General features: G+C 36.1%; 1 long non-coding RNA gene across 3 annotated transcripts in view; it reads right to left on the bottom strand.

Annotated features, from left to right (window-relative positions):
• Positions 1-26,775, bottom strand: part of LOC141584318 (uncharacterized) — an 885,764-nt gene that overhangs the window by 180,934 nt on the left and 678,055 nt on the right. The window lies entirely within an intron of this gene.

Genomic DNA, 26,775 nt, shown 5'->3' with positions numbered 1-26,775 from the left:
TGATTTGACAAAAGCTGACAAAGACTTCTGAAAAGTTTTCTTCTTTCAATTGGCATTATACATAACTATTTTGTCATTAATATACATTCAGTGTAAATCAACAGTCAATATATTATTTATATATTTTAGTTTTTATGTGTCAAGGACTGTGTTTTATACACATTTCTTACAGATGAAATTAGAATCTAGAAAGAAGAGAAAAAACTCACGAATAATCACTAAACAGTGAAATAAACAAATGTGGTGTTAATAAAAGTAATAAAATTCAAAAAAAAGGAATAAAATTCAAAAAAGAATTTAACAATGGTAATTTTAGCTCTAAATAACTGTACTTTTGGGGGACAGTGGCATTTATTAATGAATTATGGAAACTAATCCAGAGTAAAGGACTTCTAATGATGGTAAGGCAATAATCAAACCAGACACTATGTTTTGCATTCTAAAGGTGAGGGCACTGGATAAAACCCCTGCCACCACAGCAACAGAAAGTATTTGTAGGCATGTTTCTTGCAAAAGGTATCAATAGTGTAATATCTCCAAAGTTTTATCATTTTTATAAAATGAAACAGAATACAATGCCCTTAGGATCTATAAAGAGCAAATGTAGCACAACTGCAAATATAAAAACAGTTTGCAATCAGTATATGGGTCAATTCTTAACAAAACTGGCTGAACTGGTGTCTTAGTAAATTTGGGCTGCTATAACAAAATACCATGGATTAGGTAGCTCATAAAAATACTAGAAATTTATATGTCACCATTCTGAAACCATGGAAATCCAAGATCAAGGCATCAGTAGATTCAGTATCTGGTGAGGGTTTCCTAAGAGCCAGCTGTCATCTCTCTGTATTCTCACATGAAACAAGTAATAAGAATTTTTTCTCTTCTTTTTATGAGAGCACTAATTCAGTCATAAGGGTTCTTCGCTTATGACTCAATCACCTCGCAAAGGCCCTCCCTCTCAATATCATCACATTGGGGTTTGAGACTTCAACATACTCATTTTGGGGTTGGGGATAAACATTCAGTCCACTGCTAGTGGCATGGATGTGGAGATAGATAAATGCACAAAGTAGGGTTAACAAGATAAAGAACAAATAAAAACACATGAGAGTAAACCTAGAAAGTATTTCATCAATATTCCAGGGGAGAATTATGTACACTGAAATTATTTTGTAGTATTATATATTATATGCCTTCAATAAGCTATCTATATAAAATAAGCATGGCAAAGCAATATTATCCATCAGTAGTTGTTTTTCATTTCTCCTATGCTAGCAGAGTTTCTTGCTATTCAGAATAAAGCTTTATTTTTATCTATGTTTACCCATGTAACTAATTCTGGCCAATGAGATTTAAACAGAACTGCCACATGGCAGCTGCCAGGAAAATTTCTTAAGATTCAGTTGGCACCTCTCTGTTTGTCCCCTTTTCAGAGTTTTCTGCACACACTCCCTGGAGTACATATAACACATTTGTGCCTCAAGGATCAAATGTTAGGGATGGCAAGGTTTGGAAATGGGAAGATTCCAGGTTTTTGGAGGATTCATAGAGCATAGCTATCAAATTATCCCAAGATCATTTCTTACCTCTGGATTTTGTTTTTATGACAGATAAGTTTACTGTTGTTTATTTAAATCACTATTATTTTGGCTTTTCTCTAACTTGGAGGCAAACCTAATGCTAATTAAATGTATTCATGAATCATACACAGATTTATATTTGTATGTGTAGATCTCTCTATATTAAGTTACTCTTCAACATATGAGTCTATTCTCTCACTGTAATGAAGAAATGCAATGACTGAGTAATTTATAAAGAAAAGAGGTTTAACTGGTTCACAGTTCTGCAGGCTATACAAGAAGTGTGGCTAGGGAAGCCTCAGAGAGCTTTTACACATGGTGGAAGGCAAAGCAGGAGGAAGCATCTTTATATGACTGGAGCAGAAGGTGGAGAAGCGGGGGAGGTGCTACATACTTTTAAACAACCAGATCTCATGATAACTCACTCCTCGCTCACTATCATGAGAACAGCACCTAAGAAGATGGTATTAAACCATGGGAAACTGCCCTAATGGGACCTACCTCCAACCCACTAGGACCTACCTCCAACACTAAGGATTACAATTGCACATGAAATTTGAGTGGGGACACAAATCCAAACCATATCGATACATATTTCTGTTGAATTTTAAAATATTAAAAGAATGCTGCAAATAATTAATAAACATACTTCAGCTAGGCAAATCCAATAAACATTTGTGGTCAAGAAACTTTTTGATTAACTATGCAGTGTTACTCTATGACTAAGGCAATAAGATTTTCTGCTTTGAATCCTGTGCTCTAGAGAATCCCACTAAGACTCGGAGCATCCTCATAAGATGAGCATGAAATAGCTAGACCAAAGTCAGATGCAAAGAAAGCTTTATTCTGGGTGGCGAGAAACTCCGCTAGTATGAGAGAAAGTAAAAACTACTACTGAGAAATCATATCACTTTTGCCACCCTTATTTTTATATATACATATACATATGTATATATACACACGTGTGTGTGTGTGTGTGTGTGTATTAGGAGAAGACTTTGTTGAGTGGTAGAGGTAGCTCCCAGCAAGATGGATGGGGAGCCATAAGGGAGATAGAATGGGAAAGTGGTGGCCTTGCTCTGGAGTTGGGTCACCCAGTAGCTGGACTCTCCTCCAACTGCCACCAGCCAAATTCTCCTAGATGTCCCTGTTGTTCTACCATTGCTGATCTGCTCGTGTCTGGTGGTGCCTGGTGGTGTGTTCTTCTGCTCCTCTCGACATCCAGACACTTGTGTCTGTGCCCACTGTGGTCTCGAGTTTTTATGGGTATAGGATGGGGGCATGGCGGGCCAAAAGGCAACTTTTTAGGGCATGAAAATAGAAATGCCTATCCTCATTTAGGTCTGTGGGCATAGGCCTGAGGGACCCCTTGCCAGGGACCCCATCCTTACCTACTCAGCATTTTCCTGTCCCTCTCCCATATCAACAACACATAATATATAATAAAATAATTTAAGTGTACATTATTCCTCTTCTCTAGGATATCATTAAAATCCTTTGCAAAGAATATCTGACGTCTTAGTCCCACAAATTTTCTATTTTTGCTTTATCGTGCTTATCCTACTTTGTATACCTTTCTACCTCCAGGTCCACGCCAGTTGCAGTGAACTGAAGGTTTATGTTTTTCTAAAAGGTATTTGCTGAAATCCCAAACCCCAATGTGTTGATATTAGGAGGTAGGGCCTTTGGGAAATGACTGGGTCAAGGGTGAAGAGTGTAATGACTGGATGAGTGCCCTCATAAGAAAAGATGACGAAAATTATTGTGAGATTTATAAGCGAGAAGACAAACATCTTCTCTTGGATTTCGCACCTTCAACAGGACTTTCTGTCACACACAAAGACACACACAAACACACATACACGTACATATGTGCACACACATACACACAGTATTAAATAATACAGCCAGGCATGGTGGCACGCATTTGTCGTCCCAGTTGCTTGGGAGATTGAGGCAGAAGGAAGGCTGGAACCCAGGAGTTTGGACAACATAGTAAGACGGTGTCTCAAAAAATAAAATAAAATAAAATAAAGGAATATACACTCTCGTTGTGATACACAGCTTTCTACATTCAGTATGGCAGACTGTCCCTGGGAATCCTAAACATTCACTGTCTTGATTAACAATCTTCAGACCCCAGGAAAACATTTCTCCACATCTCTTGTACTACACCCTCAAAACACTAAGTAACTGCTCTCAGATGTCATGCATATTTGTGGGTAGTGCTGTTTCAGAGTACCAAAATGATCTATGCAGCAGGATGTTTAGATCAGAAGAAAGAAAATGTTTAACTCAGATACCATGAATTCAACAGCATCTCTCAAAAACACTTTATTTCCTAGTTTTGCTAAGAGTTATTTTCTTGCTTCTTTTTCGTTCCAATGGGAAGTTCTGGAGTTAATCGCTATTAATATGGTGATATTTTAAATTAATATGGTATTTGAAATATCACATGTGGTACCTAGGGAATATTCTACTCTCCTAAACAATTTAAATTCTCTTAAATTTGTATAAGTATAGGTCTAGACATAATGAGTATCTTGACACTGATTCTTGTCATTGGCAACTAGGTAATCACTGAAAACTAGAAGATAAAATATTTTATTTTACAAAAATATTTAATATTTAAATAAAATTCTCAATTAAAATGTACATTTTTTTACATTATTTTAAATGTCAACAGTTTATTGTTTATTAAAATTTGTGTATTTAACAATAATTTTTATGAGTAACTTTTTGAAATCATATGTAAAATAGTTTTAACTTTTGAATATTTATGTGCACTTCAAATAATTTTTAATGAAAAATGTACATTTTTACACAATGAGTACATTTTATTTCTCTTTAATACTTTCAACATATCACAAGATTTAAATACACTGATTACAACATAAGGAATAAAGATTTGCCTTTTTGCTCTAACATTTTCATGTGGTTAGCTATTGGGACTCTTCAGTTCCTGTATTTTCTTATTTCCCTTAAGTTCTCTTATTATATCATTTATCACTGTTTACACTGAAAAAATAATTCATTCCTAACCACTTTTATTTGTATTCTGTCTCATTTATATAATGATAAAATGTAATGATAAGAAAATGTAAAATGGATAAAATCAGAAAGAAATTAAGAGGTGGAAAAAGAGATACAGGATAATTGTTAACAAAAAATTGAAGAATTAAAAAAGAATGAAGTAATAGAAGGGGGAATTGAAACCAGAAAATTTAAAAATGCCTTGCCAAAACACAAATGGATAAAATAAGGAAGAAATAGGAACGCCGTGCAGGGCGTGCAGGGCGCAAGTGAGACCTGTGCAGTCCTAACGCTGCTCCACAGACATGGTCAAATCGCTTGACTTTTGATAGTCTATTTTCAACAGGATGCAAGGTTAGACTGGGTTTTAAAGGTTACTTCTATTTTTAAGGTTTCATATTGATAGAAAACAGCACAGATATACATGAAAATGACTGTGGTGCCTGAATTATGCTTGATTAACATTTACTAATAATAATTTCAGAAAACTGAGTATCTCAACATAAATATATGAAAAAATAAAAACATATTTATTGTTATGTGATGTACCAAAGCGAGTTTAAGAAACTTTTTACTTGTCAGGATCAGTATTTTACATCTAGTTAAGTATCTCTCGTTTGTGAGTCCCAAATATCCCTCTCTGCTTTATAATGGAGGACACATAAGTAACAGTGTCAGGCTATCTAAACTTTAGGTTAAATTTAAGATCAGTAATGCAGTGATAATCATACTTCACTGCCTTTTTTCTCTCCTGTTATTCTAATACTCAACCCTCAGTTCATAGTGAGGATATCACATGTATTCATACTCAAATTCACTAGCCTACCAATATAGTGATTGCTGGTTTTGTTCTGTCTTCTAGCTTTGGTCTCCTTGTATGTGTCTCCTATTAAATCCTCTACAGTTAATCCTCCAAACGAATTAATTTTATCTGCCAGATATACATCTGCCATTTATATAAAATATATATAATACACACACACACACACACACACACACACACACACACACACACACACACATCCTTTTAACCCCAGTATTTCTCCTTTGAGCAAAATTGAAATTAGAATTAAGTAATTATTTGTGTAATTATGTATTTGAATCTCATCTTCACGCCATTGGATCTCTGTGAGGGATAGGGGTGAGACAATGTTTCTTTTATAATGCATCTTGGCATCTAACACACGACCAAGATTCACGAATGCCTTGCTAGATTTCCAGGGCTAGAGAAGAATGCTGCTTCTACCAGCACAATTGCCTGTGATCCACTTTTCCAAGTATTGCTGTGCTTGCTGATGTCTGCATACCACCTGGCGTTTTTCCACCACCCTAGAGAACTCTATTGCTGAGGCCTTCAAAGTGCCAATTGATGCTTTGTTCTCAGGGGTTCTCGAAGTCTTGAAGCAATTAATTCTGCTTTCCTCGCAGAAGTGAGCCAAATGCCTCTCAATCCCTTTCAAATTACATTTTGCACCCTGAATATCTTCTAGGAAAAATAACTCTTTCAGCTCTTCTAACACAGTTTCACCTAAATTCAGATCTGAATTCTTTGGAAAAGAGAGAATGTATATTCATACGTATATGTGCATGCACACGTGTGTGTCTTCTACAACTAAGGACAGCACTAGACATAAGACCAACCTAAGTGACAGGCAGTGGCTTCTTGTTTGAAATTGCCTCTTCATTTGGATTAGGAAGACTTTGTTTTAGGACAGAGTTTTATGCCCACTTCCTCTTCTCACACATCCTCCCTTTGTAGCCCTCCCATAAGTGTTCCAGAAATCCCCATGTGTCTGAATCTGTTGTGGACATATGTTACCTTTAGGCTTGGGTCACACACTGCCACGTCTGCCAAGGGCAGAGGAAAAGACACATCTGAGCGTTCTGTTGTTCTGTGTAGCCTGTCAGTGTGTGGTACACATTTATCATTAATCAACTTATTTATTTATTTATTTATTTTTTGGAGACAGAGTCTTGGCTGGAGTGCAATGGTGCAATCTCGGCTCACTGCAATCTCCGCCTCCTGGGTTCAAGCAATTCTCCTGCCTCAGCCTCCCGAGTAGCTGAGACTACAGGTGTGTGACACCACGCCCAGCTAATTTTTGTATTTTTTAGTAGAGATGGAGTTTCACCATGTAACATTTTTTAAATTATACTTTAAGTTCTCGGGTACATGTGCAGATCTTGCAGGGTTGTTACATACGTATACACATGCCATGGTGGTTTGCTGCTTCCAAGCCCCGACCACCTACATTAGGAATTTCTCCTAATGTTATCCCTCCCCAATCTCCCTACCCACTGCTAGCCCTCCCCAGCCCCCCAATGCCCAACAGACCCCAATATGTGATGTTCCCCTGCCTGTGTCCATTTTTAATGGCTGTGGCATCCCCTCAGTTCATTAGATATTATTTGAAATTGACTCGAATTCAACATCTCTATTATAACAATACTTAGCTGAATATTTATTCTCAAAGCTTCCAATAGCCAAGAATTGGAATGAATGATCATTGCCAATCCTATTCCAAACTATACTGTTGCTCAATACCTGTGACCCTTGACAAGCCTCAAAGCTTTTTGTCTTGGGTTGTTCATGTAGTAAATGGCAGGGAAAGACTACAGACTTTCACACCTCTTTAGTTCTCATTTCATTCTCAAACACAAGTCTGGTATTTCTATAATTATATTTATATTATAAAATATACATTATATTTTAAATGCACAGAAATATAAAGTATAAAGAAGTAAATAAAAATCACCTGTAAAAAACTGTTACATTTTGCTATGTATTGGTGTTATTTATGTGCATTTTTATAAGAAAAAGATTTATCTTTATATTTTGTCCTTTTTATTTTATATTTAAGAACACTTTCTTATATTACTAAATGTTTATCAAAATAATGAAAAAATGTTTTTCAATATCACAATTATTAATGGCTTCATATTAGAATAGATGTGACATAATATATTTGATTAACATATTGATGGATTTATTTTTAAATTAAGATCAATAATGCACAGAGAATTCCCTCATACACATACACATGTATTACAGATATTGATTGTATAATAATACCAGTAATCCTAGCTAACAACAGCTCACATATAGAGATCTTCTTATGTGCCAGCCTCTATGCTAAGGACTTTGCAAGTATTACTTTATTTAAACCATACCATAATCCTTTGAGGTAGGTCTCAAAGTATTTCCACATTGTAAATGAAAAAAAAAAAAAAAACAGGAGGCACAAGGATTTTAAGTAATTTTCACAAAATCACAGAATTAGTAAAGTTTGAGATGTAAGTCCAGGAGGTTACATACCAGACACTAGACTATTTAAAACTATATCCTATAGTGTTTTCATAAATATTTACAAGCCAATTTCCTCAGAATAGATTATTAAAAGTCAAATTTCTGAGTGAAAAGTTATTTAAAAAGTTCATGGTCTCTATAGTATTATATTTGGGAGGTGCTCTAGGCAGCAAACTCTAAACAATGTAGACACCAGGTTTAAATGTTAGTTCTGTGGGTAACTGAATAGCATTGTCAGACTTCAAACAGGATTTTTATAAAAAGGTTCAGAAGTGATTAATGAAATAGAAATATGGAAAATGAAAGAGAAAACAAAAAAAAATGAAAGATAAGAAAATGACACGGACACCTACCCCACAAAATAAAAATTTTCAAGTTAAAAACGTGTGAAACAAAAATGTAAATATTAGCTTTCTAATTCACCAGTATGTTTCTGTTGAAAGGGTATAAGTCCTCAATTCCACAACCCTTTTCTTACTTATTTGAAACCAAGGAGAAAATAGGAAGATGAACAGAAAGCAAAAGAGAATCAAAATTTAAAAATTAAAATTAGGAAATTCCCCATAGACAAAAGACACCTAAGTCTATAAACACTGTCTTTTTTTTTTTTTTTTTTTTTTTTTTGAGATGGAGTTTCACTCTTGTTGCCCAGGCTAGAGTGCAATGGCACGATCTTGGCTCCCTGTAACCTCCACCTCCCAGGTTCAAGCAATTCTGCTGCCTTAGCCTCCCCAGAAGCTGGAATTACAGGCGCCTAAAACCACACACAGCTAATTTTATATATTTTTTAGTAGAGATGGGGGTTTCACCACATTGTTCAGGCTGACCTCATGTGATCCACCCACCTCGGCCTCCCAAAGTGCTGGGATCACAGGTGTGATCCACTGCAGCTGGCCAATCATTGTCATTTTGAATAAAGATTTTATTAGTTTATCTTTCTTTCTTTTTAAAATAATCATATGTCACCTTGAGTAATGTTTATCTATTCACAGTAAAACACAAAAAGAAGATTTTTTAAGTGAAGTCATCCTCATAAATGTGAGCATAAAGCATCCTACTATCTAAGAGAGAAGGTGGCTAAAACTCTCAATGTAAACTTTGTAATTTGTAATCAGAGAATGACAGTTAAACCTAGATTCTTCTTCACAAACAAGGTCCTGAAGTAACTTATTCCATGCCTTTGGTAGAGAACTCCTTCACTGCAACCCTGAGTAGCAGAAAAGTTTGTCTTAATTTGTTTGTAGTTGTGAAGAAACCAAGAGAGCAGACTAGATGTAGGACTTATGTGTCTCATCCGTGGGGAAGACCGAGAATACTAAGTAGATAAAAACAGAACAGATTGTCTGGAACAGAATGCCTGGATTTATCATAGATGAGATGGGAGCACTAGAAGTAAGGAGAAAGTTTGCAGCAGATTGCCCAGCTGGTAACCAACCGAGAGCTGGGAGAGGCTACCAGACATTGGAAAATAGTAAGAGACAAGTCCTCAAAATTGTGAAATGGGATTTAAGAACTTGGGTATGGGAGAAATGCTTGGCTCTCTAGGGCCTGATGCCTGAAATACAGAGATGCCTACAGATTGCACAAGTTGTTGTTTCAGAAAGGAAACACACACAGAATCCCACAGGCATATGAATCTGGTGCAGCCTCAGATGCAAAATATTTTGAGAGCCCCTACCAGGAATTTACAGACATAGCTGTAGTTGCTATGCTGCTCCAAAGAGGGAGAGGGGAACTCTGATGTCCCCTGGGAAGATACTGGCCACCCTGCTGTGAGCTGCCTTTGAGACTGAGATATGAGTGAACTCCATTCCACACAGCTGTTTGTTCACAATGCTTGCCTGGGTGGTGCCCATTCTCCATGGCTCCAAGCCCAAGGTACCATTTCAAGAGTTTTATGCCAGGCTGTTGCCCACCCTAACCCTGAGTTTGGGTTATGGCTGTAGCCACTGCCAAGACAAGAGGGAAGTAAGGCTCTCTTACTACAACCTGGGACAATACCCGGTGCCCTTCTACAGGCTGCTGTAAGACCAAGAATCAAGCAGACCACACTCCTCACAGCTTCTTTCCCATGCTGCCCACCTGACACAAGCCCCAACCACTCCAGTCACATTTCTATAGATGGCATTTTGAGAATTTATTTCCATAGATGGCATTATTTTGAGACTTTTATTTGATGAGCTAGCTGCAGCAGTCACAGTAGGTATTTTAGTCTTGAGACAAGGATTGGATCCCTTGCTCTATAGTGAGGAAGGGCTGTAACAGCCTGAATTGAGTGGAAAGTATGGAGATTGCCCAGCAGTAGGTGTTGGGATTATATGCCCTCCATCATTGCAGGACTTGAGGAGGAGACTAGTTGAAGCCAAATTTCTCCTAGATGGTGAGACTTGCAGCCAGATACAGTTTTGCAACCTGGAACCTGGCCTGCATGTGTGATTTCCAGGTGCTCCAGTCTCTTCCCTTGGTCAGTTATGGAACAGTGTCCTACCAGCTCTAAGCAGCAAGAGGAAGGTGCAACCCTTTCCTCTAATCTAACCCTTGGTTTGGTTTTCCCCAAGGGAAAGAGAATTGCAGCCCACTAAAACTCCCATTAGCACAATAAAAATGCAAGCATGGCATCAGCCACCGACAGCAGCACCATCAAAGCCCAGGAATGGGTGTAGAAACAAGGCCATCTCTTATCCCTTGCCACCCATCCTCAATTCACTGTTCTGGACTCAACAGCAGCCCTTCCCTTAAGGGCCCAGGGAGCATTGGCAGAAAGAGACTGCTTCTTGGGGTTCTCTGGCAGCTCCATTCCCAATCAAGGCAATCACACACTGAAGGGTGCTTTTCATACATCTCCATTGCCACTTCCTTTATCCCTATCTGCTGGCTACTACTCTTAAGCAACACCTATTGGACTACAGACTTAATTATATGACTAAGCAAAATTACATTGTTTCAAGAGCAACGCCCGAGAAAGCCATTTCACGAACCCTGCCTTCAACCAAGAAACTTGTACAGAGACATGGCAACCCAAAAGCACACAGAAATAAAGCCAATCATAGACAATACACACCATAGTCATACCTCCAAGGGAATCAAATCAAGAAGTCCTATCCAAATCAGAGCAAATTTTTTTTTAAAAAGTGTCAGCTCTTGTAGATTCTCAGATGAGAAGAAACGAATGCAAGGACTCCGGCAACAGAAAGAGAGCATTTTGTCATCTCCAAAGGATCCCACTAACTTCTAAGCAATAGCTCTTGACCATAATGAAATGTCTGAAATGATAGGTATAGAAATGAGAATACGGATGGCAAAGAAATTCAGTGAGATCCAAGATAAAGTTGAAATCCAGTACAAAGAATACAGAAAAAAGATCTAAAATATGAAAGACAACATAGCCATATTAAGAAACAACCTAACAGATTTTCTGGAATTGAACAACTCACTACTGAAGTTTTAAAAGATAGTCAAAAGCCTTCATAACAGACTAGACCAGAGGTTTCAAATCTTTTGGTTTCCCAGAGCCACACTGGAAGAAGACAAATTGTCTTGGGCCACACATAAAATACACTAACACCAATGACAGCTGATGAACTAAAAAAAAAAAAAAAAAAAAAAAAAAAATCCCAAAAAAACCTGATGTTTTCAGAAAGTTTATGAATTTATATGGGGCTGCATTATAAGCTGCCCTGGGAAGCATGTGGCCCACAGGCCATGAATTGGACAAGCTTGAACTAGACCAAGAAGAAGAAAGTGTTTCAGAGCTTGAAGACCAGTTCCTTCAATAAATCCAGTCAAATAAATTATCAATGAAACAAAAAGCTGGTTTTTGGAAGGGTAAACAAGTTTCAAAGACAACTAGCTACATTAACAAAGAAAAAGAGAAGATGCAAATGGCACAATCAGAAATAACAAAGTTGACATTACAATACTTCCTACAGAAATAAAGGGTTCTCAGGGACTACTATGCACACAACATCTTCATGCACACAAATTATAAAATCTAGAAGAAATTGATAAATTACTGGAAACACACAATCTCCCAAGTTTAAACCAGGAAGAGTCAAAATTCCTAAGAAGACCAATAATGAGTTCTGAAATTGAATCACTAATAAAAATAACCTACCACCACCACCAACAACAAAAAGCCTGAGAAAGATCAGATGGATTCCCAGTCCAATTCTACCAGACATACAAATAAGAGATGGTACCAATTATATTAAAACTTTTCCAAAAAAATTGAGGAGGACGGACTTCTCCATAACTCATTCCATGAAATCAGAATTATCCTGATACCAAAATCTGGTAAAGACACAACAAAAAAGGAAAATTACAGGCCAATATCCCTGATGAACAGTGACATAAAAATCGTCAACAAAAGATTAGCAAACCAAATCCACCAGTACATCAAGAAGTTAATTCACACTAATCAAGTGGGTTTTATTTCTGGGATATGAGGATGGTTCAACATATGCAAATTAATAAATGTGATTCATCGCATAAAAAGAATTAAAAGCAAAAAACATATGAGCCTCTCAATAGATGCAGAGAAAGCATAAAACCCTCAACAAACTAGGCATGGAAGGAACATATCTCAAAATAGTAAGAGACATGTATGACAAACCCACAGCCAACATCATTCTGAATGAGCAAAAACTAGAAACAATCCCCCCGAACTGAAACAAGACAAGAATGCCCACTCTCACTACTCCTATCCAATCTAGCACTAGAAATCTTAGCCAGAGTATCAAGGAAGAGAAAAAAATAAAGAGCATCAAAATAGGGAAAGAGGAAGTCAAATTATCTCTATTTGTGAATGATACAATTCTATACCTAGAAAATGCATAAAGTCTTCTGGAACTGATAAACAACTTTGGCAAAATTTCAGGATACAAAACAACGCAAAAAATAAATGGCATTTCTATATACAGTAACACTTAAGCTGAGAACAAAATCAGGAATGTGATTCCATTTAAATAGCCACTACATAAAGAATGAAATACCTAAGAATAAATCTAACCAAGAAGGTTATAAGGAGAACTATAAAACACTGCTGAAAGAAATCATATTTGACACAAACAAATGGAAAGCATTCCATGCTTATAAATTAGATGAATAAATATGTTTAAAATGTTCATATGACCGAAAGCAATCTACAGAATCAATGCTATTTCTATCAAATGACCAACATCATTTTTCATGGAATTAGAAAAGGCTTTTTTTAAAATTTGTATGGAACCCAAAAATTCCCAAATAGCTAAAGGCAATCCTAAGTAAAAATAATAATGGCAGTGATATAACATTACATGATCTCAAACTATACTACAAGGCTACAATAGCCAAACAGCATGGCAAGGGTGTAAAAAGAGACACATAGACTGAATGAAAACAAATAAAGACTCCAGAAATAAGGCTGCACATGGACAACTGACTGACCATTAACAAAGTTGACAAAAACAATGGGGAAATGAGACTCTCTTCAATAAATAATGCTGGGAAAACTGGATAGCTGCATGTAGAATAAAAACTGGACCCCTTTCACATTATACAAATATTACACCACGATGGATGAAAGACTTAAACATAAGACCTCACAATATAAAAACCCTAGAAGAAAAACTACAAAGCACTCATCCAGATATATTCCTAGGCAAAGAATTTATGACCAAGTTCTCAAAAGCAGTAGTACTAAAAACAAAAATTGGCAATAGGAACCTAATTAAAGAGTTTATGCACAGCAAAAGAAACTACTGAGTTAACAGACCAACCTACAGAATGGGAAAAAGTATTTGCAAACTAGACATCAAGCAAAGGTTTAATATCTAGCTTTTATAAGTAACTTAAGCAAATCAATAAGAAAAAGCCAGCCCCATTAAAAGGACAATAAGGGATCTGAACAGACACTTTTCAGAAGAAGACATACAAGCGGCCAAAAAACATGGAAAAATGCTGAACATCACTAATCCTCAGAGAAATGCAAAGTAAAATCACAGTCAGATACCTTCTCCAACATGTCAGAATGGTTATCATTAAAAAGTTAAAAGCAAAAGGTATTGGTGAGACTGCAGAGAAAAGGGAATGCTTATATATTTTTGGTGGAAATGCAAATTAGTTCAGCCCTTTTGGAACCAGGTTAAAGATCTCTGAAAGATATAAAAATAGAAATACCATGTGAGTCAACAATCCAATTACTGGGTATATACCCCCCAAAATAAATAATTCTACTAAAAAGACATATGCACTTGTATGTTCACTGTAATACTATTTACAATTGCAAAAACATGGAATCAACTGAGGTTTCCATCAACAGTGGACTGGATAAAGAAAATGTGGTACATATATCTATACAACAAATTACTACACAGCCATAGAAAATAATCAAATTATGTTCTTTGCAGAAACATGGAAGCAGCTGGAGGCTATTTTAAGCAAATTAAGGCAGAAAAAAACAAACAGAAAACCTATATAACAAATATCTCACTTGAAAATTGGAGCTAAATATTGGGTACTTATGAACATAAAGATGGCAACAATAAACAGTGGAGATTCTAAAACCAAAGAGGGAGTGAGGGGGCATGGGTTGAAAAACTACTATTGGGTATTATGTTCATTACTTGGATTATGGGATGATTAGAAGCCCAAACCTCAGCATCATGCAATATGATACTCATATAAAACCTGCACATGGGCCCCCTGAATCTGAAATTTAAAATTTGGATTTTTAATTGAAGTAAAGCCCTATTTCTTATTTAGTGTTTAAAAAGTTAGCAATTTAATACAAATTATTAGGGCAGTGTAATATTATAGATTAATTTTATTTTCTTAGAAGTGGATTGTCATTTTTGTATATTAAAGAGCCACAAAAGTAGGAAAATGAGGGTTTGAAATGATGAGCTTGAGGAATAGTGAAGCCAACAGTATAGTCTTTAGCCTGTGGCCAAAGGCCTAACAGCCCCTGGCAAACCACTGGTGTAAGTCTAAGAATCCAAAAACTGAAGAACTTAAGAGTCCTGTGTTAGAGGGCAGGAAGCATCCAGCACAGGAGAAAGATGGAGGCCAGAAGCCTTAGCCCATCTAGTCCCTCCACATTCCTCTGCCTGCTTTTATCCTAGCGGTGCTGGCAGCTGATTAGATGGTGCCCACCCAGACTGAGGGTGGGTTAGCTTCTCCTAGTTCACTGACTCAAATGTTAATCTCCTTTGGAAACACCTTTGCAGACCTACCCAGGAACAGTACTTCGCATCCTAAAATCCAATCAAATTGACACAATATTAACTCTCACAGGGGCCATTGTGTGGTTTTCAATGGGTTTTTATTCACGAAGTTAAGTGGGAGAGTAGAGTGAGTGAACAATTTTGAAAATCTTTGGTTGTGGGTGAGACGGAATAAAAACTGAACTGTCTAACCCGAGAGAGGCATTTTCTGAGAAATTACAAAGATATTTAAAAAGACATTTTATAGTTTCTACTGTGGGATACATAATGAGAATCTCTTTCCTCTTATCCTTATGGAATCTCTACAAAAATAGTAGCCTCTTTTTAACACATTAAATTCCATAGGCTTTGAAGCCGCTTTGAAGAGCAAAGCTTACCTTCAAGGTGGAAGCAGAAAAAGAAAAAAAGTTGCCTACCAGTCAAATACAGGTTACATAAGTCTTACAGAGTCTAGTTAATGCCCTTGTTATTGAAGACTAGGTTTTTTTTACTGCAGCCATAATAGAAAATTGAAGCATTATTACTTTTCAGAGTCTGCCTGGGTAGATTTGCAATAATAGGAAATAATTAGAGATACCTTTACAAAAATAACTTTGTGTTTACCTTACTAATAATTTTCATTTCTTGAATTCATTTACGCTTTGCACAGCTCAGGTTCTCTATGATATATACTTTAAAAAACCCATAATAATTTCATGTATTTTGGCTATAATACTTAAACATCAATATAGTTCCATTTTATGAAAAATGTGTAATATAACTTAAGTTCAACTCTAGAAGGTTCAGTCCACATTTTGCTCTACCTGAGACATACTTAAATTTTTATTTTCACCAGTCTAGACAATCAGGTATTTCATGACTCTTCAAAATGCAATTTTTATAGTCATATACACACTCTCAACTCTACGGTCATATGTCTTAATGTATTTTGTTTCAGTAATGAAAATCTCGTATCTGTGCCTCAGTCAACATAACGTTATTAAAAAATCATTCAATGATTTGATATTTATGCAAGAGCCTTCCAATGTTTTCTTTTAAACTTTGAATATTTTCAATATTTTCTCTTAAACTTGATTTATAGTTTCTCTTAAACTTGACTGATAGTGTCAATCATCATTACGAAACAGTATGACATATGAACTAAAATTTTACATAAGTGCAACAATGTCAATTTAATTATAATTTCATTATTCATGTTCTTCAAGGAACAGAAAGTGGTTTCAAACACAACTGAGATATTAAGGTAGATGAAGACTGGGAACTGAGACCCCACTTAGCAGGGTGAACACTGGTAATAATGCTAACACTGATAAAAGGAGCTTCACTGGAGTGGTGAGAAGAAAGCCTGTTCAGATGCAGTGCAAAAAGAGCTGGATGAAGAGTTAGACAGTAGAGGCAACAGTGTGAGTTTTACAATAAAAAATGTAGATATAGAAGACACTAATTGGAGGGGTTGGTGAAATCAAGAGGAAATGTTTATTAAGATGAATGACATTAAAACGTGCTAATTTCAGAAGGGGCAAAACCGACAATACTCCCCTGGAAGACTGGTTGTTCTAGCTACTTCCATTGTAACTAATCAATGCTCAGATTTTATGTTGATATTATTTGAATATCACCCCTGCTACTGTGAATAATCTAACAGAAAGGGAAATCTTACTGCTAAAGGAGATTGAGGAGTTAACTGCAGCATCATGTTACTAGAATAGGGGAGAGGCTAGTACAGAAATGAAAAGGTTGGCCTTTTGTAACATAATGATCATGTCAGCACTTCACCAGCAGAGAACACTGTGTGAAGGGCATAAGTATAGGGAGATTAGAACATAGTTGATGAAAAAACAAGGGATTTTTTGTGTGTGTTTGCTCTTTTTCTTGAAGCAGAATAAGAAATTAAGGTAGACAAGGTCTTCAGCTGAGTGTGATACAGGAGAAAAGTATTGCAGATTTGAGGAGGGAACAGAAAGCTAAAGAGTTAAGAAATCTGGAGAAACAGCCTGCTTTATGTTAAAGTAGGAAGAAACAAACTTTCAAAGAAATAGATGGGTATGTGCATACAGGATTTTATGACGACAGACTGTGAGTTTAAAAAAAAAAAGCAGTGGGAGGTTTTAGGACAGTAGTTTTCAACATTGGCTATACATTAAAATCAACTGGAATTAAAAATATACCTGTGCATGGGCCATGCCCATGATCAGTAAAATCAAAACATTTTAGGTTGGATTCAAAAGTCAGATTTTTCTAAAAGCTCTTTACATAATTACATAAAACCACTTTTGGGACCTGGCTGAGGCTATGGAGTGCACGAGAGCTTGAGATTATAATATGGCAGAGGAGAAAGGGATGGCCTGTGGCTAGATTCCTTTTGTAAAGAAAGTTTACACCTATCTAAGTAAAATAGTAATGCAATATTCTTAATGAACTCTTCATTAAAACCCTATATATCTAGTTTTTAAAGCAAAATTATCAAAAATATCCATGTACTCTTCCTTTAGATATTTTCATTTTGTAAATAAAGGAAAATACATGGAAAAACCCAACAGTTATGTCATCTCTGGTAAAGATACTTTTGCAAAATCTGTTGTATCACTGGTATGTACTTGATAATATAGTCTGTATATTTCATTAAGTTTACTTTCTCAAGAAAAACCAAGAATTTTCTATTCCATTAAGTTAAGGAAAATATGTATGACAGATTATAATTAATTCTCATTTTTAATGTAAATAAAATTTACATACAAAAAATACTCTTGGTTTGAAAATAAAACATCTTATAACAGTATGTTTTTTAAATTACATCTATCTCAAAATTATTTTTGGAATTGGATCCTCATCAACTTCAGTTGACTCCTGGAAGCTGTGAATTGGGACAGTAGCAGTGATTAAGAACTTTCCCAAAACAGCCAACAGGGGAGAAATCAAAAGGCTGTGTGTGGATTGACCGCTTTGGATTTCCCCAGCACCTGTCTGAATTCCTAAGAGTTATACCACTTTTTCTGTTGTTGTTGTTGTTAAGGTTTTGCATTGCATTTTTTTTTCTGTTTAATTGTGTGGGTACACAGTAGGTATATGTATTTACAGGTTACGTAACATGTTTTGTTACTGAAATACAGTAAATAATCATCACATCAGGGTAAATAAGATATACAACATCTCAGGTATTTATCTTTCCTTTGTGTTACAAGCAATGCAGTTCAACTCTGTTATTGTTAAGTGTACAATAAATTACTGTTGACTGTACTTACCCTGTTGTGCTATCAAATACTAAATCTTACTCATTGGATCCAACTATATTTTTGTACCCATTTACCATCCCCTCTTCCCCTCAGCTACTAACTTTCCACTCTGGTAAACATTATTCTGCTCTCTATCTCCGTGAGTTCAATGGTTTTAAATTTTTTAGATCCCCCAAATGAGAGCATGCAAAATGTATGTTATTGGGTCTGGCTTATTTCACTTAACACAATATCCTGTTTTATCCATGTTGTTACAAATGACGGAATCTCATTCTCTTTATGGCTGTAGTGCTCCATTGTGTATATATACCCCATTTTAAATACATTTGTCTGTTGATGGACACTTAGGGTGCTTCTGAGTCTTGGTTATTGCCCAAACTGCTGCAATATGTATGTATCTCTTCCATATGTTGATTTCTATTCTTTTGGTTATATACCTAGGAGTGACATTCCTTGATCATACAGTAGCACTCTTTTGGTTTTCCTGAGGAAACTCTAAATTGTTTTCCATAGTGATTGTAATCATTTACATTCCCACAACTAGTATACAGGGTTTCCTTTTCTCCACACCCTCATGAGAGTCTGTTGTATCCTGACTTTTGGGTAAAAATAATTTTAATTGAGGTGAGATAATATCTCATGATAGCTTTGATCTGCATTTCTCTGATGATCAGTGAAGTTGTTAACATTTTTATATACCTTTTCACCATTTATATGTCTTCCTTTGAGAAATATTTATCATGAACATTTGCCCATTTCTAATCAGATTATTTTTTTCTATAGAATTGTTTTTGCTCCATATATATTCTGGTTATTAATACCTTTCCAACGGATAGTTTGCAAATATTTTCTTCACTCATTGCACAGTTGGTCTCTTCATTTTCATTTTATTATTTTCTTGGTTGTGCAGAGGCTTTCTAACTTGACAGGATCCCATTTGTCCATTTTTACTTTGGTTGCTTGTACTTGTGGAGTCTTACTCAAGAAATCTTTGCCCAATCCTATGTCCTAGAAAGTCTCTCTCAAGTTTTCTTCTAGTAGTATCGTACTTTGAGGTCTTATATTAAGTCAATCCATTTTGATTTGATTTTTATATACAGTGAGAGATGAGTCTAATTTGTTCTTCTGCATATGGAGACTGGGTTCTTTCACTTCAGGGCAGTGGATTCCCTTCTGGCCCAGGGTGTGTATAAAAATGTTGTCCAGGAGCTAGAATCTGGACTGAGCGTGAGAGCTAAGACTGCCCTGTGTCCTATTCTACTATAGGGGAACTGGTATCCAGGTCACAAGACAAAGTCCTCTATACTCTTCCCTCTCCTCTCCTCAAGGAAAATGGAGTCCTTTCTAGAACTGTAAGCTGTTCTGCCTAGGATTGGGGGAGGGGTGGCAGAAGCACTCCCTTGGTTCCCCTAGCTGGTGCCTCAATAGATCACATGTATCCCAAGTCTACTGGCTTTGAGCCCAGCACAGCACCAGGACTCATCCAGGAATTGCAGTCTGTGTAGCCTAGACTGCCTTTCAAGTTTATTTAAGACCACAGAGCACTGTAGCCCATAGGCGTGGAACTTGCCAGAATTTAGGTTTTAGCCAGTGGGATGGACAATATGCCTTTGGCTAAGGCTGGTCTAAATGCTTCCTCCATACTGTCTGATTTCCATGTGTTGTTTTCCAGTGTGACAGAACAAAACTGAGTTTCAATGCAAAGTCCCACAATCACTGCATTCTCCCTCCTTCGTGTGCACCGATTACCTCCATATGCCACAAAGCCACTGCTGGGAAATGGGGGAGGTGTGATGTAGGCAATTCAAAACTGTCTTCCCTGCCTTCTTTGGTGCCCCTTTCCTTAATAGGATGTTAAAAGCAAATACTGTGATTGCTTACCTGACTTTTGGTTCTTATGAAGGTGCCTTTTTGTGTGGATAGTTGTTCAGTTTGGTGTTCCTATAGTGAAAACAATTACTGGAAGCTTTTATTCAGCCATCTTTCTACCTCAAAAGCTCTTGCTTTACTTTACTTTCTCTCATCCTCTCCCTCCCCTATATCTTCTTTCCTCCGTTCCTTCCTCCCTTTTCCTCTTTCTCCCTCTCTTCCTCCCTCCCTACCCCTTTTCTTCCCTTCTGTTTTCCTTTTCTTTTTCCCTCCCTCCCTCCCTCCCTTCCTTTCTTCCTCCCTTAGTCTCCATTTTCTCCACTCACTTTCAGGTAACACACTGTTGGTCTGACATGAGACCCCCAGCACTACAGATAGGTTTCTTTACTCACTTCAGCTATTTGGGTGTTCCTCTACTAGATGTAATCTTTGTGAGAGCAGTGATAACATTTTATTCTTTTTGTTATCCTTCATTGAACATATTCCTGACCTATAGAACCTACTCAATATAAAAATTAGTTAAATAAATAAGAGAATAAATGCTCACTTCTGACCATGCTCCAAAAGCAGCCTTCACAAAAAATAATTGCACTCTTCTATAGCCAGATCAATGTTTTGCTTATCTAAAAATGTATTTAACTTTTATATTACTTTCCTTAGAAATTTTTAAAAGTACTTTGTAATATAAACTTGGTATTTCCAGTGAACATGGAGTTAACTCTATCGTCTAGATGTGCATTAGCTTTTGTGACAATGAAGCCCTACTTCAGTAAATGGCTCTGTCTATTGTGCTAGCTGGCAGCTCTCACACTTAAATTAATGATACTTTTCAGAGCAAGAGAAATATTTTTCACTGTTATTCAGACACATGCATCACTTGTCTGAACATCTTGAGTAGAGAATGGTTATAAGTAATGACAACTCCTCACAAAAGTAAAATGAAGCAAGCAATAAGCGGTGAGGATATTGCTTTGGGGTACATTTCTTTACCCTACCATTAGTATGCCACCCCAGTTATCAAATAATTGTATTTAAAACAGCTAAAAATAATAGCAAACAAATTGATAAATCCTCTTTTCTTGAAATCACTTAAATCTCCAAGGGTGGATGAGTGCCACGTCCCAGGCCCCAGAACTGTAACAGTGGAATAAGCCAGTAAAGTTCTTGCCATTGACATTCATGTTGGGCTCATGGTTTGGTTTGGACACCAGGTTTCTAGAATTATGGACACAGCCAATAAGAAATAGAGAATATTCCAAACAGATAGCTGCCATGGAATAAAATGCCACAGGCCACAAGTTAGGCAAAAATGCAGGTCTCATTTCTCCTTGAAATACATTAGTATAACACAAAGATAGAAAACATAGAAAACTCACTTGGATTATGGCCCCAAGAGAATTTTAACAAGACCTTCACCATAGTAATAGAGCTTATTTATTCCTGAGGCAGAAGGAGTATATTGGGAAAAAAAAAAAAAGTCTTTTCTGGCAATGAGGAAAATATTTTAAGATTAAGAATATTACCATTTGACTTTAGGCCAAAATTTTATTATTGACAATTGCAGGTAAATCCTAATGCTCTACAATTATTTCCCAAAGTCACAAAATAATTGAAAAGAGTCACTTTTATTAATCTTTAATAATTGAGAATTATAACAGGAATGAATAAACTTTGAAAGACAAATATCATGTTTTCTAAAGTTAACTTAGGCCTACTTAGTTCATTGTCTAATTGTAAAATATACCGTACCATGTACAAGAAATAGCTGAACAAAATCAGTACCATCTGTGCTCAATGTTGAGAAGATTGTCTTTCACCTTTATTTTTAATTGGTTTTACAACTTCAAAGGATTATTCATAATAAATTTTCATTTTAATGTATTCTTTGAAATTGTGCACCCGTAATACCTCAAAAATTTATGCACAATAAAAATACTTAGCATTTATATGAAGGATTTCATCTTCAAAGTATATTATATACATTAGGAAATCCATTATTTCAACAGCCTTCTGAGGAAAACAAATATTGTTATCTTCATTTTACAGATAGAGAAACTAGAAAGAGAGAAGTCATCCATAGGCATAATTAGAAGTGGGCCTTCACTTTTTGTGTGTGGTAGGGTTTTAAATGTTTATATTCTATTTTAACATTTGTAAAACAGAGAGCACTAAACCATATTTTGAAAATGTTGTATATCTGTACACCTGCCCCAAGTACATACACATATTCTACAAATATGGTATGCAGTTTTAAAAATAAGTTATAAATAATTTATCTGTAGCCCAACTTAATTTTTCTCAGGGTCTAAGCAGGTGGTAAATTGTAAAATGGAAAAGAATACTCTCTACCCTGAGTGGCAAGAGATCTGACTTATATCTAACTTCTTGCACATAACTTCCAAGTTATTAAACATTTTCTCCTTGATAAGCTTTTGTGGAAAACTAAGGATTCTTTAGGCTTTGAGAGGTTGCCTATTGATATCAATTTATAATACAATGATTTACTTGAGTAACATCAATATGTGAGGCACTTTACAACTACTTCCATATTCTGTTGTACTCTTAATATCATTTAAAGTACGTAAATACTGCTGTTTTCTAATCATGTTTCTTATCAAAATCCGTTGTTTATGTTTATGGTGATAACTAATCTATTATTTGATACTGACATATGAATTTACCTAAGATTTCATGACCTGTTGAAATGTTTTCAGAAACATGGCCTTGGAACCCAAAGTAACATTAAAATTCGAAAGATAATATTTGCCTTAGGAACAAACTCCAATATAGATATAACTATGCAGATTTAATTAGAATTCTTTCTGACAGAGGGAACAATACCTGGAGGGTGTGAAGAAAACTGGACTGTCCAGGAGAGAAGCTAAAATGTAATATAGTAACACTAGAGACTAACAAGAGATTTGAAGTTAGCATAGCCTTTAGAATTGTTACAAATTGACGCAGAAATCTGGGTCTTTGTACCCCATATCAACTAGTCATAGGATGGAGGATGCCCCTGAGGAAGTAACATAAACTGGATAAATCATTTCTCTTCAGACAGAGAGACACTCCCAGAGAGGCAAATCAGCACAAAGTCACCAGAAGACAATTCTTATGACCCTGAAAGTGGATCTGGGGAGCATAAGACAGCTTCCACTAAGATAAATTATTGAGTATCAAGATAAGAAGCAATCATTGCTCTGATTTCCTAGCTCAGGGTCTTAATCTGAGCTCCACTGGGACTCTTATGCCCTTCTGTCAATATAGCCATTAAAGTTGGTTTTTAGAAGAAATACTCCTGAAGTGAAGATTGTTGGATACAATGAGTTCTAAATTTCTCTTCAAAGAATCAGTATGTCAGTAAGTTCAGTTCTTTTTCTCCCTTTTAAAGTTTAACTTTCTCATAGTTTCAGTAAACAACCTTTTCTAACAATTCTAATTAGTAGTTCACATCTGTTCCACTGGTCATCTGCTCCATCCCAACTCACCCTGATCACCTGCTTTGACCTGAGTCACCCCTGGTTACCTGCTCTGATCTGAGTCATCTTTAGTTACCTGTTCTGCAACTGTTTTTTTCCGCCAAACTGCTCATCCCACCACTCTGGCTCATACTGCTGCTCCCTTTAAAAATAGCCAACCAAAATTAGCTTAGACTGTACTGTCCAACCCTAGCTATAGGAGAAAAACACAGCAGTAGGAGCTACCTGCATCAGGGATTAAAAACCCCTTGCCCTCCCCTGTTCTGGTGTATGTTTGCCATTGCTCCACCTGTGAGACACACCCTTCTATAGAGGTAAATTGCTTTGCTGAGAAAGTTTATATTCAAGTGCTATTTCTTTTGTGGCACTAAAAATTTACATATAACAATTGGTGGCCCATGTGAGGAAAAGCCATTGTCTTCTGGATGGTTATGGGTCCTTTCTCGTGAGGATATGTACCCCACTGCCTCATTATGGTAACCACAGGGGTAAGGAATTGAGACCCATCCAGTGTGATAAACAAACCCAGACTCTCAGCAATGTGGGAGAAAAAGGCCTATGAATACTGCGGTGACCAGAAATGCTGTGCACAGACCAAGGAAAAGACACAGCAGGATTCAGTAAAATATTTTGCTGGTTGTAGGGATCAAGATAAGAAAAGCTACAAGGTGATGGGGAGTGGTAGAGTATTCTTTGTTGGAAAATATCAAGACAAGAAAAGTTGCAGGGGTTGGGGAGCAGTGAAGTATTCTTTGGTCGGGGTGGCTTGGAGGTTAAAAAGAGGTGAGACATCTCCATTGGGGGGAATGAACCTCACACAAACCTCTAGTAGTAAGGGAAGTGAGAAATTTCCAGTAGGGAAAATTGGGCCTCACCACAAAGGCAAGAAGTTTCCAATAAGGGAAATTGAACCTCACCCCAAAATGATCAAGATGGAAAATACCCCAAGTAAGGGCCTCAACAAAAAAGGCAAGAAGTTTCCAGTAAGGGAAATTGAACCTCAACACAAAACCATCAAGATGGAAAATACCCCAAGTAAGGTAAGAGATAATAAATCCAGCAATATTTTTCCCCAGGCCTAATGATACATTATTAAAAATAACAAGAAAACAATACCCTATTCTTTTAAAATCCAAGGTAAATTTAAAACCTACAATTAATAATTAAAGGCCTTCTCCATGATGGGCTTCTTGAACCCTGTATGTCTCCCTGTAACACTCCAATCCTGTACAGAAGCCATGTGGTTCATACTGGTTAGTACAAGACCTTAGAACTATTGATCAAATAGCCAAACAGGCTACCATTTCTTAGCTGTACAACTGGCCTGCTTTACAGCTAGATAAAACATAGGACACACGGAGTTACATGCTAGAATAAGCCAGACCTTATCTGCACTCCTGTCTATGTCCTAGGGTCTACTAGTAGCACATAATTAAAATCCCAAACTTACAAGGTTTTCAACAAAAGTAAAGTTTGCTGAAAGTTACAGTGTAATATGTATTATCCTAACTTCCAATCTTGTAACCTTAGGCAGTCTAGTCCACAGACATAAAGAAAGTTTGCTTTGGAAAGAAAATGGTTATTATCTTTGACAAAAAGTAGAAAAGGAGGGTGGAATTTATGTAAAAAGAATCTTATGTGGTAAATTCTTGTCCTAAAGTAAGCTAACTGTTTGTTTAAAGAAAGGGATGTTTACAACAAGTCAGAGAGTTAAGGCATGTCAAAGATTGCCTGTGAAAGACATGAAAAATGTTATAAAAGAGAATTTGTGCCAGAAATGTTGTATAATTTAAAAATAATTAGGCCTCCTAAATGTAAAACTATTGAAGAAATAGTTTATGTTCAAGATGTATAAGGAGAGTAAAATATATTTTTGGTAAAAGGATTATAAAGAGGCATAAGAATGTAAATTTTTACCTATATAAAAAGGTTAAAACATGATTTTAAAGTTTTAATCAAGTTTTGAAATGTTAATTGTAAAGTAAATTATGTGTAAACATAATGGCTAAAGTTAAAGGAGTATCATCCAGTTTTGTTGTAAACTGGAAATTAAAATAAATGCACAAAAAGTTTTTCTTAAAGCACTAAGCTGTTCTTTCAAAAAAAAAATTAAGGGTTAAAAAGAGTCTATAAAAATCTTACCTTGTGGTCAGACCTGAAAATTGGATAATATGTCTACAAGGTTTTGTTAAAATTGAGTTTAACATTAACAGCACACTAATATAAAGGTGAAATTTAGCTTATCTAGTATAAAATCATATAGAAAGCACTGTCAAATATAAAATGGTGTTTGGCATTCTTTGGTCTAAAAACTAATAAAAATAGGTACTGACGAGAATTCAGAAGTAAAATGGATATTGCCAGACCAGATAAAAAGTGTTATCCAAACCTCTTATGAGGGAAATTTTGTTCTAACTGCATCAAGGGACCCAATGGGGGCCACAGGCTATCTGTGATGCAGTTCTCAGAGTTTATGGGTGTATAGGAATTTATACCCTGGCCACACAATTTACAGATAGTTTCTTAGTATGTAAGAAAACTAATAAACAAGCTATAAAAAGATACCTCTTGGGAGAAGAAGTCCAGGTTTAAGACCATTCCAAAGTTGATTACACAGAAATGCCACAGATTAGTCATCTAAAGCATCTATTATTAATAGTACATCACCTTACTCATTAGGTAGAAGTTATTCTCTTTTCAAGTACAATGGCTAATAACATAGTCAGGCATTAGTTGAAAATATTATACACAGGTTTAGATTAATAAAAAAATTGATTCAGATAATAGGACTAATTTCACTGCACATGCCATTAAGAAGTTAGTCCAGGTAATAGATATAACATGGGAATATTATACTGCCTGGCACTCATCTTCATCGGAGTAAGTAGAAAGGTCTATCACCCTGCTGAGAATTTAAACTGTCCCCCCACTAAAAGACATAGACCTATCCCCTTATAAGATGCCTTATGCACTGCCTTATCTACATTCTATTACTGATCTTCCTACATTTAAAACAAAAGATCAGTTTCCAAGAAATTCTATACTTGGTTTATCTTCCACTTTCTCTTG

The sequence above is a fragment of the Saimiri boliviensis genome, chromosome 4 (genome assembly GCF_048565385.1).
Source record: "Saimiri boliviensis isolate mSaiBol1 chromosome 4, mSaiBol1.pri, whole genome shotgun sequence".
NCBI lineage: Eukaryota > Metazoa > Chordata > Mammalia > Primates > Cebidae > Saimiri > Saimiri boliviensis.
The sequence above is the reverse complement of the archived record's forward strand: the minus strand, read 5'-3'. Positions and strand labels throughout refer to the sequence as shown.